This window comes from Stenella coeruleoalba (assembly GCF_951394435.1).
Source record: "Stenella coeruleoalba genome assembly, chromosome: 4".
Classification (NCBI taxonomy): domain Eukaryota; kingdom Metazoa; phylum Chordata; class Mammalia; order Artiodactyla; family Delphinidae; genus Stenella; species Stenella coeruleoalba.
Window position 1 is genome coordinate 108,610,970 of NC_137149.1, and position 16,599 is coordinate 108,627,568.

A 16,599-nucleotide genomic window follows, 5' to 3' on the forward strand; every position below is an offset into this window, starting at 1 on the left:
ATTTAACTTAGCAAAGATTAAAAATTATAATAGTCAAGCTGATGGAGGTATAGTGAGGTTAATATTCTTTTTTTTTTTTTTTTTTTTGCAGTACGCGGGCCTCTCACCGCTGTGGCCTCTCCCTCTGCGGAGCACAGGCTCCGGACGCGCAGGCTCAGCGGCCATGGCTCACGGGCCCAGCCGCTCCGCGGCATGTGGGATCCTCCCGGACCGGTGCACGAACCCGTGTCCCCTGCATCGGCAGGTGGACTCTCAACCACTGTGCCACCAGGGAAGCCCCAGTATATTCTTATATAATGCTGGTAGAAATGCAGACTGAACAATCTTTTTGAAATGCAACTAGGCAGTACACATTGTGAAATTTTAAAAGTTTCCAACCTTTGCCATTTCTAGGAATAGTTATAAAGAAATAATCAGAGAAACACACACAAATCTCTCTATAATCATGTTCATTATTTATTTTAGCATTATTTATGACAAAAGTTAAAAACAACCAGAAGGCTCAGAGTTGGCTTGTTATAAAAGTAAATTAAGCTATAGTGATACACTCAAATCTCACTTATTAAAAATCATGATTTAAAAAACCTATGTAATGATGTTGTAAATGCTCATGCAATAATATAAAGTTAAAGGTTATTTATGCATATGTTGAATAATCTCAGTTATATAATACAAATGTATGCATAAGTAGGAAGAAAATACACCATACAAATGTATGCATAAGTAGGAAGAAAATACACCAAAATATTAACTGTGGTTATCTTTGGATTGTGGAAATCTTTGTTTCCTTCTGACTGTCCCTGAATTTTCCAAATTACCCATAATGAGGAAGAATGAGAGAGTATTACTTCCAAAATCAGAAGAGATTTTTAAGAACCAAGAAAAGGGGCTTCCCTGGTGGCACAGTGGTTGAGAGTCCGCCTGCCGATGCAGGGGATACGGGTTCGTGCCCCGGTCCGGGAAGATCCCACATGCCGCGGAGCGGCTGGGCTCGTGAGCCATGGCCGCTAAGCCTGCGCGTCCGGAGCCTGTGCTCCGCAACGGGAGAGGTCACAGCAGTGAGAGGCCCGCATACCGCAAAAAAAAGAAAAAGAAGAAGAAAAAAAAAAAAGAACCAAGAAAAGACATCCAAATTCTATTGTAGATAATCAAATGTGATTCCTGTTTGTCATTAATTGATATTTCAAACTCATGGATGAAACTGAAAGACAAAATCCCTTATCCCTGGGAGAGACTTTCTTGAGGACAGAATATAATTCTCAGGTTCCAGGTAACTTGATAAAGTTGGGGAGAATTGGAGAGAGATGTGGAGAGACAGAATTACATTAATAGAGTATAATGTGAGTTGTATGGTTTCAGGAAAAGCCTTAGTTCCTTGTTCTAAATGATAAAGTAGGCAATGAATTATTAGAAGCCATTAAAGGTGAATTATTATTGTATTTACATTTTCCCATTTGTCTGGCACAGTAGGTTTTTTAAAAAGCTCTTTCTAACAGAATACCTCCACAATTTGGTCAACAAACGGTCACATTTTTCTGTGATATTTTTGGGTTGTTTTTATCATTTATCTTTTTTTTTTTTTCCCCTTGCATGACCATGGACAAATCATTGTTTGGGCACCTGATGCTAAGAATAGGATTTGATATTGACCAGATACGACTGCTTAACGTACAAGCCTTCCGGCAATTACAAACGGGACACTGCATCTTAAAGCTGAAAGCTAACGTTGGAGAACTAACTCGGTTACTTTTTAAGATCATAGCTTAACCAAATCATCCATTCCTTTACCCCTGCCATCCACCTTGCAAACACGCGTTAGTCACCTGGAGGAATTAGGTAAGAAGATGAAAATAAGTAACAATAAATCCATCTTCACTGTTAGAACCATCTTAGGGTCTGATCATTCTTAGAAAGTCCAGATGCCAGTATTTTTATGGATAATATACACAGATTTCTTCTGGTCATTAAACATATCCCATATGGTTGGGATTTTATAAAGAACAAGAGCAATGTCTCAGGGGATTCTCGGGTTTTCCTATGGTATTCTAACTTTAGGGTAGTTCCAGAGCTGAACACTCCTCCAAGAGCCAACAATGCCTCTGGGGAACCCCTATAGCCAAACATGAGTTCAGAGTGCGTCTTGGGAAATAGCTTCTACCATTATAGAGCCTCAAGCCCACTCCATTCCAAGGCGGTCATGCTCCTCTTTGCTCAATCAGGGTGATTTCAGGACAACACATAAGGCAACTCAAGTCATGTGAGTGACTACACTTTTTGGAGTTTAAAAAAAAACACTTTCATTATAAAATATATTGCATATATCTTTTAAAGGGCATGAAATTTGTACGTACAAATAAGAAATCACTATTAAGAAATAGTTATAAAGGAACATCCGTATGACTATCAAGTGCAGTAAGAACATTGCCAACACCCACAGAAGCACCCCGTGAAGACTTCCTTGTCACTAGCCTCCCCTGAGTTCATTTTTTTCAAGTACTCCCTCTTCGGCTCCAGCAGGGATTCTTGGCCAAAATTTTATCAGCACTGAAGTAGTGTTAGAAAGGCTTTCCAAGAATTGTCCTTACTGTACAGTACGTGACTCTATTTTGGCATTTAATAAAAAGGCTGCTACTATTTTAAAAGATTTCTCTATTGACCATAGGAAATGGCTGTTTTCCAGGACATAAAAGGCATGTATATTCTGGAGAATAGCTTGCTTTAGCAGTTCAAAAAAATTTCATCTTGATTTTTTAATGATTATTTCTAAAGGGACAGTTTAAGCAATTTGCATTTCCCCTTTCAAATTCTGTTTATATCATTTAGCTGTTGGGCTCTTAGATTTGTCCCATCAGCTTTTATGTATGTGTGTATATGAATATATATATACATACATATATATGTATATATACACACACACATATGTGCCTTTGTATGAAAATGAACGTTAACTCTGTCTGCCATATTTGTAACAAATATTTTCCCCAGACTGCTGTTTAAGAAAACGCAGAAATTCTTAACTTTGTTTATGGCATAGATTGTATTAACTTTTGCCTTCATGAATTTTCCAACAATTTTCAAATAATTTGAACAGACATTTCCAAACATTCACGAAAGTAAAGGGAATATTATAATGAGTCCAAGGTACTCATTACCCAGCACAATAATTGTCACCATTCTGCAATTCTTGTTTCGTCTATTATCTCCCATCCCCTCATTGTTCTTTTGCTGAAGTATTTTAAAGTAAATCTCAGACATAATATTATGTCACATGAGAATACTTCAGAATATATCTCTAGCTGATAAGAGCTTTTCAAATAACAACCAACACACCCATCAATATTGACAAGAGTTCCTTAATATCTAATACCCAGTCAGGCTCAGTCTTCTCTAATTTAAAAAAAGTATCATTTCAGAATAGGATTTTTGAACCCAGATTCAAATAGGGTCCATGTGCCATATTCAGTTGATATGACACTGAGGTTTCCCCTCCCTTTTAGATTCCATGCCCTGTATTTGTTGAAGAAACTGGGTCCTCTGTCCTAAGGAATATCCCACTTGCTGGATTTGGATGACTGTATTCTTGTGATGTCATTTACCACATTCCTCTATCCCTTGAATTTTCTACCAAGTGTACCAAGCGATAGTTGGATCTACAGATTTGATAAAATTCAGGGCTAATTTTGGAGGACATAAGGTACTGTGAATCTCCTTTTGCATCATGTCATGGGACACACGATGTCTAAACACTATCCCACTTTTAGCGATGTTAAAATTAACTACTAATTGCAGTGATTGTAAGCCTGATCTATCCTTTATAAAATTCCTAATCAACGTTTGAGCTAACATTTTTAATGGTCATTGATAACTGTTTTCTAGATCCATTAGTGCGCTAGGGCTCTAATGCACTTGAGCTTAGAAAGCCTTAATGTTTTACAATATCAGATCACTAAATATTTTCTCAGGACTTTATTGTGTGTGTGTATGTGTACTTAAACATTCAAATCTTGAATCAGCCTGAAATTCACTTCAGTGTACAGGGAAAATGAGGATTTAAATGGATTTCTTCTAGAAAGAATGTGTTCCAAGAAGGTCTTCAGACAAGTAGTCACCATGTAACACCACGTAACTAGCAATGGAATTTCTGACTGGCTACAGTGCTTTCCCTAAAGGGATCCCAAACTGTTTTCCAAACAGTTAATAATTTTTCCAATACTCTTGGTGTCCTGGCATTGGAACGTTGATTAGAGAGAGATTTCGTTATTTACAGAGACAGTAGGACTCAGACTAACAGAGTATCTGAGAAGGTTGGGGTGCTATTACATTTTCTCACAGTAAGTAAGTACTTTTATACCAGAAGGGAAAACTAAGACTTTTGTGAGTACTCAGGGTTTTGCTCAATCACTAAGTTTTCAAATTTTGAAAATGTCAGCTTTTTATTTCCATAAACCATCATCTTGCCATTGAGGGAAATAACCTTGAAAAATCTGTACGCATGACATAATGACTCAAATTTAAGCAGAAGTTGTTATACTTTCTTTTTTTCTTTAAGAAAAAGAACATAGTCACCTCTTTCCAGATGTTGGCACCTTCTGTCTTCTCCTTAAACTGGCAGAAATGAAACTTATTGGCAGGGTAATTATTTAGGTCATTTTTTTTTTAACTACTGTAGGATAAATGGTATTAGGTACTTGATTTTAATCAGGAATAAAAAAGCTGTAAGGCTTTTCTCAATGATTTCCCTGACTACAAAAATATCCCATTCAAACTAATGCTAGGCTAATTGTGCAAAACTTTTAATCACTTTATCTCTTTGTTCAAGAACCATCCATAGAGCCCCACTGCTTAGAGTCAAATTCAAATTCCAATTCCTAGTTCCATGTTCTTTCACTACGGATCACCCACCAACTAGCCATCCTTTCCCCTACCACTCATTCTTCAGAGTAACTCTTCAATATTTTCACTCTAGTCTATTCTCTGAGCTTATTGTGCTTTTGCACTTGCTAATCCCTAATCTGAACACTTTTACAATTTCTCTTACCCAGTACAGAGTCTAGTTTTTTTTTTTTTTTTTTTTTTTTGGCTGCATTAGGTCTTCATTGCTGAGCATGGGCTTTCTCTAGTTGTGGCGAGCAAGGGCTACACTTCGTTGCAGTGTGCGGGCTTCTCATTGCGGTGGCTTCTCTTGTTGCAGAGCACAGGCTCTACGCACGTGGGCTTCGGTAGTTGTGGCATGCAGTCTCAGTAGTTGTGGCTCGCGGGTCCTAGAGAGCAGGGTCAGTAGTTGTGGCACACGGGCTTAGTTGTTCCGCAGCATGTAGGATCTTCCCGGACCAGGGATTGAACCTGTGTCCCCTGCATTGGCAGGTAGATTCTTAACCACTGCACCACCAGGGAAGTCCCAGAGTCTAGCCTTAAAAAAAAAAAATCCATACATATCAAGTTTAAATTTATCTACAAGCATTTGCTTGGTGGTGGCCTTTGTAGATCTCTTTGTTCTTTAAATATGCCTCTTTAGAAACAGAATGGTATAGTTTAGCATGTAAGTTTTTTTCTTTTACTGTTTACAGTATATTTGTTATGGTTGTCTAGATTGTAAGAGCAAAAGTAGTATGCTACATAGGACTTTATTTTTAGATCTTATTAAAATAAAATTCTTAAGAATTTTTAAAGGATCATTTTGATGATGTGCTTATCAAATCCACAAATGGCATAACCATGAGAGTGCGGTAGATTTTAAAAAATGGACACAATTGTCATGTCTTCTTTTCCTATCTAGACCCTTTGTAAAGTGACTTTTGAAGCTCCTCTCATCAAGATATGGAGCCTGTTTCTCCAGCCTTTGAAGGTTTCTGGCCTTAGAATTGTTTTGGCCCACAGAATACAGGGAAAATGATGGCATCCCTGTTCTGAGCTGAGGACTCATGGGGCATCTCGTGGTTTCATTTGCTTTCTTGGGACCCCTCTTCTGATATGTGGACAAGAGTAGGTTAGCCTGTTGCAGAAACCATGAGAAACCATGCAGAAAGAGACTAACCATTTCAGCTGAGGTTCTTCTAGACTCACCAGCCCCCAGCTGACCTAGCAGCTGATCACAGATGCATGAGTAAGCCCAGTCAAGTCCAAGAACCACTAAAGTGAGCCCAGCCTAAGTTCAGACACATTAGAATTAAATTGTTTTTTAATCCACTAACTTTGGGATGGCTTCATACATGGTAACATTAATGAATACAAAGGGTAAAAACTTTCACATGGCAGAATCTTGATCCTAGAATATTTTAGCATTCTACAACCATAAACTACACTATTGAGATAAAATATAACTGATTTAGGGCTTCCCTGGTGGCACAGCAGTTGAGAGTCTGCCCGCCGATGCAGGGGACACGGGTTCGTGCCCCAGTCTGGGAGGATCCCACATGCCGCGGGGCGGCTGGGCCCGTGAGCCATGGCCGCTGAGCCTGCGCATCCGGAGCCTGTGCTCCACGACGGGAGAGGCCACAGCAGTGAGAGGCCCGCGTACCGCAAAAAAAAAAACAAAAAGCAAAAAACTGATTTAAGTACAAAGCTCTAAATTCAAGTTCAAAAAAACCAGCTGTGTGAATAGAGGATAGCAGAGATATAGCTTACTAACATATATGCAGAACACTTAGTGGCTTTGGTTGACCACAAGCATATGACTCAACCTTGTGTTTCCACTCTTACAACAAAGCTTATATGATTTTATGCTGTGTTAAATGTATAAGACCCCAAAGTGGGGTTTGTCCAGAGGACGATGATCATGATGCTGAAGGGCCTAGAGACCATCTCACACAAGGAAAAATGGAAAGCAATGCAATTGTGTACCCATTAGAGATACTGAAGGGGTAGAGTGGATAAGATAACTGCCTTCAACTATTTGAAGAGCTAACATGTGGAAGAAGACTGGACATGTTTAGTGTTATCTCATTAAAAATTAGGATCTATGAATAGAAGCTATAAGAAGGCAGATTTCAGGGCATCATAAGGAAGAAGTTGAGTTAGAGAGGCTGCATGTGTATACTGTTTAAGAATGCAAACTACACAGTCAAAGCTGGGTCTTCCACTTGCCAGCTATGGGATGCTGGGCAGTTGCCCAGTTTCCCCATCACCTGTAAAATGGAAATAATAACAGTACCATTTCGTAAAGTTGTGATAAAGATTAAATAGGATTTTTGAATACAAAATGTTTAGCTCAGTGTCTGGCATATAGTAAGCACTCAATACATTTTACTTATTATCATTAATAATAAGAGCTATTTAAATATGACATGAACTGCCTCAGGAGGTGGAAAGCTCCCTCTAAACGGAGATATTCAGAGGAGATTTGGCAGGTATTTGCAGGATAGATTTAAGCATTAGATGAGAAGTTGAGCTAGAGGACATTTAAATTAGCTTCCAGTGCTGAATAAGTCATTCTATATCCCTTAAGACAGGATAACTTCTTTAGTATCTCCCAGAATACTTAGCACTATATTTAATAAACATTTTTGATTATATAAGTGTATATTTTTCTCATAGTAAGAATCGTTCCATGCTAAAATGAAGCTGTGTGAGAATTCTTGATTTTTTTTCATCTCTTCTCCTCTAAAAGAAGCATACCACTAAATTTTATTTTTATGATTGCCATATTGACTAAAACTAAAGAGTACAAATTTTAGTGCTACAAACTCTCCATTGTGGGACATTTAAATTGGTATATTCAAAGCTCCCATCTTTTCACACTTGGCATTTCCCTATCAGAATGCGTAAGTTTAAACTGGTCAGATATTTTCAAGGTACCAAAGGCTGAACTTTCTTTGGTAACTGACCAGCCATCCAAAGTCCAAGCTGGAGCCAGTAACCATTTTTCCTTCCCATTGTACAGACAGCATCTGGAAACACTGACCATGATCACTCTTGCCTTCTAAAGGCACTGTGGGCACTTCTAACTGCCACCGCAATTCTATTGAATAAAATGGATCTGGTTGATTTACCTAAACAAGCTAATATGTCTATCTCCTCAGTTATCTCATTGCTACCAGTTAAGAGGAAGGAATTCACATAGGCCAGGGTGCTGTCTTCTCCAAGTGATAAAAATCTCCCCTTTATGAGCTTCAGCATAGTAATTGGCATTAATCATCCGTGAGTAGTGTTTACTTTCCTCATTAATGAAAGTTTAGAGTCAGGTACACTAGCCAAGAAAATCTTAAAATGTGTAAGTAGGGAGAAGAGTTCTAAATTGTGGGTTTGAATGAGCTCTGAATTCTGGGTTTGCGGTGAAATGGACAAGGTATTCATAGGCACCAACAAGATTTCTGGGCCATCCATTCCTGGCGTGTGCATGCATTGTGCCACACCCGGAAGAATACAAGCTAAGAAACATGCTCCATTACCAAGAGGAGGCAGAGATACAAGCAATTTCAACAAAGTGAGAGCAGTGCTGTAATAGGAAACATATAAAGCACAGTTTAACTCAGAATAGAGGCTGTAGGAGGGACAAAAGAGAAGTAGAAGTAAACTGTTAAGACAGATTTTTAAAAAGAGGAGGGGATTAGGCAGGACCAAGTAAAAGGAACAGCATGCACAATGGCAGAGTCGTGAAGTAGAGTGTCGTGTAGGATTTGGGGGAAATGAGTAATGGGAGCTGAGGCGAGAGGAGGGGGAGTATTTCACACATGCCTCCCTCAACTATTTAGAGAGATGCAGACTAGCTCAGTAGTCTGTGGAAAGCCATTCCACCTTTTAGTCAAGTAAGTAACTTGATCATATTTGCAATTTGAAAGGTTAACTCTGTAGTGATACTGATGAGGTATTGAAAGAAGAGGATGAAAGTGAAGGTAGGGAAACCAGTTAGAGGGTTCCTTAGGAACCAGATGAGAGATGAGGAAAGCCTTAATTACAGCAATCACAATGGGAAAGGAGAAGGTGAGATATTAAGGATTTAGAACCATCCCAGTTGGATGGCTGACTGAAAGGATGAGGTCGGGGGAAAGAATTATGGGTGATACCCAAGAACCTGGCTTGAATTTCTGGGTAGAAGGTAGGAACATTCACTGAGAGAGGAACAGAACATCTGTAGAGCAGGGGAATCAGAAGACCAGAAAGAGGCACTGACTAGTTTAGTTTCAATCGTGTTGAGCAAATGAAACAGGAAAATAAAGAATACTGCTCAAGAAGAGAGAGTTGATTTTTTTTTTTAAGTGCACCAGGAATGGAACACTGGGGAACACAGAACTGGAGGTATTATTGAGGGCAGATGAAATAGCAAAAGAGACTGAGAAGGTCAGATGAGAATTAGAAGAGTCAGCTCTCATAAAATCCCTCAAGAGAGGAAGAACTTTCGAGAAGAGGTCAACTGAGTCAAGTTCGAGAAGAATTGAAGTATACTCTGGGTATTAGCAGTTAGGATTTTCCTATTGACCTTGGCAAGATCACTTTCACTGGTGCAGCGAAGGAAGGAAACAACTTCCATGTCACAAAGCATGAGAACATTTTCTCTCTCTCACTCTCTATCTTTTTCTATTTTGTTTTAATCTCAACATGTCTCTTATCGCTGATTCTCTTTGAAAGTCCTTAGTGTAAAAATTGCAGTTTCTGCCTTTTGCAAATGAATAGACGCTTTTAAGAGTTATTCTGTAAGTAAATGTCTTTTAAGGTAAAGTTGAATTTTTTCACTAAGCTGTTCGTTAGAGAGGTTTCAGAAGGCATTTAATGAAAAGCAGCCTGAACCCAGGTAATTTGAAAACAGCGATCTCAGATAAACAAAATGAGAATTTCTTTCCCTTTCTTTTTCTACCACTTCCCCCTCCTCAGTAACCAGCTGAGATATGGAAAGAATTAAGCTTGGTGCGTTGGGGACATAAATAATGAATAAGGCACAATTCTGCCCCCTCACAAGGAGATTATAAGCCTCTGCAAAAAGGCAGACACACAATCAGCCAACCCTAAAGTAAGGTAAGCTGAAAAAAACGTTCATAGCAGTAAAAGCAAAGTTCTATGGGGGCCCAAATGTAATTCCCCATCTCTCATAAAACCCAGGAAATGACCTTTAAAAACATAGACACAGTTGGGGAGTTCATCGCACCACTAATTACCTCCCTACTCTTCAGACCATAAACTTTTATGCAATCTGCTCTCTGTTCACCAAAGAGAACAGATGCCTTTATTTTACCAGGCATCCAAACTGCCTACCTGAAAAAGGCATTAGTGGCAAGTGGAGATTTCAGCTCTACCCTTGTCTGTATGGTGATTCTTTTGTTACATTGAACTTTAATAATACCACTTTGACCCTTTTCATTGAGAGTGTTAAAGTTCTTAAAATTAAATGCATTGCCTCATGGATTAGGTGAGTACCAAGCCTCCTTCTTCCAGAGGAGATAAACTGGGACACCCAAATATATGGAATGGCTTCTGAGGAATACTATTTTGATCTGAGTAACATCATGGTGTTATCTTTGCAGTTCATACCCCCTTTAAAGTCCTTTGTAAAGCAACTGCCTTTACAGGGGCAACCTAACGCTGCATGCTCACACATTATTTCCCTATTGTGCAGGGTTGCTATTTATAATGGGCCTTTTGGAAAATGAAAATCTAAGGTTGGTTAACTGTAGCCAGAGTGATCCATAATATAAGCCGGGTCATACTTTTTTTGGCATCCTTCTGCATCCTCTCAGGAAACTTTGATTATATTTCAACTAGGAATAAAAAAGAGATTGTCCAAATAAATTTTTTAAAAAATCTCTCCAGCAGGTGGTTAAGGCATAGGTTCTTAAGTCAAGCATGCCCGGTTTTGGATGCCAACTGTACGGTTTGCCAGTCTGTGACCTTGAATAAGTTCTTTACCCTTTCCAGGCTTCATTTGTAAAACGATTTAATGAGAGACCGGATATTAAGAACTCAGGGTAGTGTTTGGCACAGAGTTCTCAAACAATGGAAGCTATTATAATAATGATTATTGCTGTTATTGTTTATACCAAATTGCCCTGAATTACTGTTTATAGCACACGGCCTCACACTTGGAAGACATTCAATGTCTGTTTATTTCTTAGTGGAAAGAAGCAGCTGGCATAGAATGCTTAGAATGCAATATTTCCAAGAGGAGCTTCCTTTGGCTTTCTCAAGGGTACCCCGAGTACTGAGAAGGTAGCAAAACTACATAAATTCTGCATTAATACTGCTGATAATGTTGTAGTGCTATGTCTCAGAATATAGTGATATTATGTTTTTCTGATCTATGTGAATAGAGTACCTGCATACGATGCCAATCCCAGGTCATCTTTTTTCCCTGTTTTCAGGTGGGACAAATTAAAGTTTCTTTTTTGGTCAATAACAAAACAGGCAATATTTTTACTTAGCATTTTTCCATCAGAAGTTCCACATGGTATTTTGCAACCAGGTTCTGAGAGAGAAATCAAGGCAGCGTTAATGGGAAAGTGTCACCACATTGAGACAAGAAAAGAATAAACAATAGTTCTATATAATACAAATATGACTCTGAGACCTTTGATAATGGCATGGTCCCCAATAGTAAGGGTCTGGTGATTATATGTGTGTATGTGCTGTTAACAAAACATTTATCTCACATGTAAATTTAAACATCAAGTACTTTGCAGTTGGGTCATACATATTGTATCATACATTTCAGCCTTTAGAGATAAGCTGTAAAGCAAGATCAGAGAACAAGAATGATTTTTAGGGCTTCCCTGGTGGTGCAGTGGTTGAGAGTCTGCCTGCCGATGCAGGGGACACGGGTTCGTGCCCCGGTCCGGGAAGATCCCACATGCCACGGAGCGGCTGGGCCTGTGAGCCATGGCCGCTGAGCCTGTGCATCCGGAGCCTGTGCTCCGCAACGGGAGAGGCCACAACAGTGAGAGGCCGGCGTACCGCCAAAAAAAAAAAAGAATGATTTTTAAGTTTGCTATTTCCCATTTTTATAGTGTATAAGCATCTACCTGTCTCTGAATTAATGAATTTTATAAGCCTAATAAAATATATTCTATAGATATTGTTTCACTTATTTCCTGTAGGCTTTGGGATCTGGAATTGAATATGTTTCTGTGCTTACATGAGGACATAAATTGAACTGCCATTGGTTTAACCATATTTGTTCAACCTTATTCCAACTCTTTGGAGCTTACAAAGTCTGTTTATAGAGTCATCTTGCCTGTTAGGAATGTTAGGATGGAAAGACTTCTTGTCCTTGTGTGTCAGGCTGCATTTCTTACCCAGTTGAACTCTTACCAATGGACCTAATGTAGTAAATTTCAGCCTAGGTTTTGGTTGAGTGGTAGTGAGAATCCAGGAATATAAATTTAGGGCAAATATATTTTCACCTCTAGTTACTTGATACTTATAGGACAGTGTTAATGGTATTGATTAAAATTTTTTCTTGTCTTTTGTAGATATAGTAGCCCACTCACATAGAGTACTATTCAACAACCATTGTGAACGAGGATACGAAGGTGAAGATAGCTGAATAACAAACTAAAATTCCATATTCATGTAACCATCAGTTGACAAACACTACCTGCCTATTGTGTGAATGTCATGTGTCAGGCATTTTGGGCGAAGAGATGATGGGGGAAAATGACATGGACTCTAACGTGGGGTAGCAGTAAGAGTCCTGATGATGTCGATGTTTTAGAGGGTTAATTTACTAAGCCAAAATAATGTGTTATTTTATGTTAATAAAAGGAGAGTTGATCTAGAATGAGGTATGAGGTAACAATTCACTTTTCCCATAAAATCCTGTGTAACTGAGTTACAGCAAAAGCTGAAACCCAAGTTGATTCCCTAGAGCCCCGGGGAGTCCATACCTGCTTCAGATGATGAAAGAACAGAATATTATGCCAAATACATGAAGATATTTATACATATTTCCAAACTAATGACAGCTCCTACATACAATAAGTGTCAATAGAAATGTTATTTGACCAGATAACGAGTTCCACTACAGCGCTTGAATTTGAGCATTTTCAGTAGAAATTTGTTTGCCTCAGTTCTAAGGAGAGCTTCTCCAAAATTCAGGATATGATAGATATCTAGGTTTACTATGTTAGAGCTCAAAGATGGGGTTCTCTGCTGAGCAGAGTTCTGTTCATCACCTTATCCTCAGGACCAGAAGTTAGCCTCCTTAACTCTTCTTCCTCATCCAGGCTTGATTTGGAAGACAGGTATCAGCAACTCAGCATTTTCATCCCTTTAACTGATATTTACTGTGCCAGGCTCTGCTTTCTACCTTCACTGGATCCTAAGCGACTTCTCATAGGGCATGCAGCCCACTTTCTCCCCTGTTTTAATTGTGTGCTAGGATACCACTGCAGCTACTGTACCAATGGCCAGACTAGTAGTGGTGTAGTCAAGGTGGAAGTTGATTTCTGTCTCAGGCAATAGCAGTCTGAAAACAAGCAGGCAATGGTTCTATGTTGTTTCTCTGCCATCCTCTCTTGGTCTAAGGTGGCTGTTTCAGCTTCTGCTACCATATTTGTATTCCAGCCAGCAAGTGGGGTCTGCCTTTCTTATGAAGGGCATGACTGAGACATTGAATACATCCCCTCCATTCATATCCCACTGGCCACATTCACATCATATGGCCACATCTAACTGCAAGGGAGGCTGAAAAATGTGCTCTTTAGCTGGGTGTATGCCCAACTAAATCCTACTATCTTAGAGGAAGAAGAAAATCGACCGCTTAACTTGAAAGTTTCTTCACCTTGTCACAAGAAGGCCTAGAAGAAAAATATTCGGCTTAATGTATTTTGCCTCAGTGACCAGAAGCTAAATGTATAAAGAAAGAGATCCAGTAAAATCAGGGGCACTCACCCTCAAAAAGTTATGTTTACCTACAACTGTAGCAATTATAGTAGATTCCTGTGCTCAAAATTATTATTATCTTTTGATTATTCTATTCCTGACTTCTGGTATTGTTTTTGGAAGCAGCAATAGGCCACAGAGTAGCTTGTGGGTTGGCTTCTCCATCTTCCTGGGTCACTTAGAGACTTAAACATTAAGTCCCAAGCTACTTCTCATAGAATTGGTGCTGTCTATTCAGACCCAGCCATGATATAATGAGGTAACGTTCAGTGATTCTCAACGGGTCATGACTTAGAAGACTATTCTTAAAATGGCCCTTGTTGGCTAAGCTAAATTTTCCTTTGGTAAGAAAAATTCTCCAGTGCTAAAAGAAGCTAAAGATCAATCTGCAAAACGGGGCACCTCTGTCTGTTTTCTTCCCATAGATGCCTCCCAATTTTGAAACAAAGCAGCGCTATATTTTGTTGATTCTGAGTTCACCAGTTCCTTTCTTTTTATCTGTTGTTTATCCAGTTACTTCCATCTAGCTCTTCCAGTTTCCCCTTCACTCACCCAGAAATACAGAAGGCCCAGGGAGCCTCGATAACTTTCTTAGCCACCCTTCCATGTAATAACACTGCTATCCTGCAAAGCTGTTTATCTACCTCCATTTCCTTCTGGTAAAATCAAATAATGCATTAAAGTTACATCTTTAGACTGAGGACAAGTTTACCTGTCACTTAAATTCTACTGAGAAAGGTAGGTTGGCACAGCCATGGTCATGGGCAGCTCTTAATCCAAAACAGCTCCCTCTGCTTGTGTATTCTACGCAGCTTTCAGCGGTCAAGGCACTTTATTGGGTCGTTTTGACTTGGCATGAGCTGCGCAATGCTTTGCTGAGTTGAACTAATACTTCTCTCGGCCCACTATCCTGTCTCGTCAGTAGCACCAGTGAGAATTTTGTGGGAGAGCCTGGAAGTTGAATTTTATGTCATCTTCCAATGTTACCTATCTCCCTAAATCCCTGCTTTTGTTTCCATCATTATTCTCTAATTCCCTTTCAGTAGTCCACTTTGAATCTGCCATTAATTTATTGAAATTCTCCAATCCCTTTTGCATTTACTGTTAGCCTGTGCAACCTCTTAGGGGGAACATGTTTACTGTCAAATACATTAAAGTAGTCTGTCTTAATTCATTCTCCAGAGTATCTCTTACAAATGACAAAGTCCTCTACTTATAACATTGTGGCATTTGGGGAAGTAAGTTCATCCTGAGTTTTCACAACAATATTTAGCTGCTGCAAAGTCAAGAAAGAAAAAGCTGCCAGGTCATCCCCAGGAATTCCCAAGACACATATTTTTCTCATTTGCATTCTTATTTACATAAATTTGTATGCTCCATTCAAAAGGCGCTGATTCCAATTATGTAAAATAAAACAGGAAACTCTTCTATGTCTGAGAGTGGATAATCACACATCCCAGGCTTGCTTGCTGCCCAGAGTGATTTCCAGGGCTTCTCCCCTGAAAAGAAGGAAGTTTCCCTCCTTTATTCCTACCCTCTAATCATAACCACTAATGAAAAGAGTTATCATTTAATGGTAAGATTGGAGTTGGCTCCAAAATATTCTTTTTTCTATTATGAACTCACATGGGAATCGTCTGTTTTCCAACTGGTGTTTTCCCAACACCTTTCCTCCCCTCCACCACCCGTAGGAAGGAAACACTGGTCCTTGGTTCAGCTTGGGGTACCCTAATTTGGGTGGTAGAAATTGCCTCTGGGTCCAGCTTGCAGCTTTTTACCCAACAGAAACTTTCTTGGCAGTGAGTAAGAGAGTTTGGATTCTGGGCAGATTAACCATAGGTTTTAATTACCCACCCCCAATGCTGCCTTCCACTGACCCCTATAATTAAAGCTTGACTTTCTTACATATTTGGCATCATTTTCCCCTCCAGGTGGATGGATCACAGAGCTGATTGCAAAACGAATTCCTTAGAGTATTTTACAGAACATGTGTTAAGCCCAGAAGCCAGAGCTATGGGGAGAAAAAAGGGCAAGAGTATCCTTTGGGAGCAGCCCCATTCATCCCAGGACAGTCCTAGTGTCACTGTGCAGAAAGACACCTACCTGCTCACTCCGCCCTGGGCGGGAAGGAGACCTGAGGAACACACAGTGAAATATCATTGAACCAAGAATGGTCATACTGCACTTGATTTCCTTCTGCTCTCTGACAAGCATTTCCCAAAGTTACTCTCTACCGTTTCTATACTGCTGTTAGTGTTTCTAATCAGGTCTAGGAAAACATCCAGTAAACTCTGGACTATCTATTGGATTGAAGTGAAATTTAGTCAGAAAAGACCCCTCCAGCGTTCATGGACTTCTGACCTCAGCCTTTGAAACAGCTTCTTTCCATCCCCACAGAGTGGTGTTCTGTTTAGAACCTATATAAAGTCAAAGGAGGCGGGGCTGGAGGGGACTGAGGCCAGGGGAAGGCAGTGAAATGGAGCTGTTACTAACACATTTTGTGATGTTCAGGGAGTGTTTTGTTTGTTTGTTGTTTTAATCTTTGGGTCAAAGGATACTCCTTTTACTTGGAACTGAAGTCAGCAGAGGGGAAGTGCAGACCTTACTGAACCCGAAGTACAGAAAGTCAGTCCCTAGAAGCTTGGGTTGCTCCCCTGCTACGCCTGCAAAACCTCAGCGGGCTGACAGCGGGAAGGAGACTTCCTGTTCGACTGGGAGTTTGCACTCTGCAGAAAGCTGTCTTGGCAGGACTTGCCGCCAAGGCAAAATTACCAGGAATTGCTGGGAAAATAG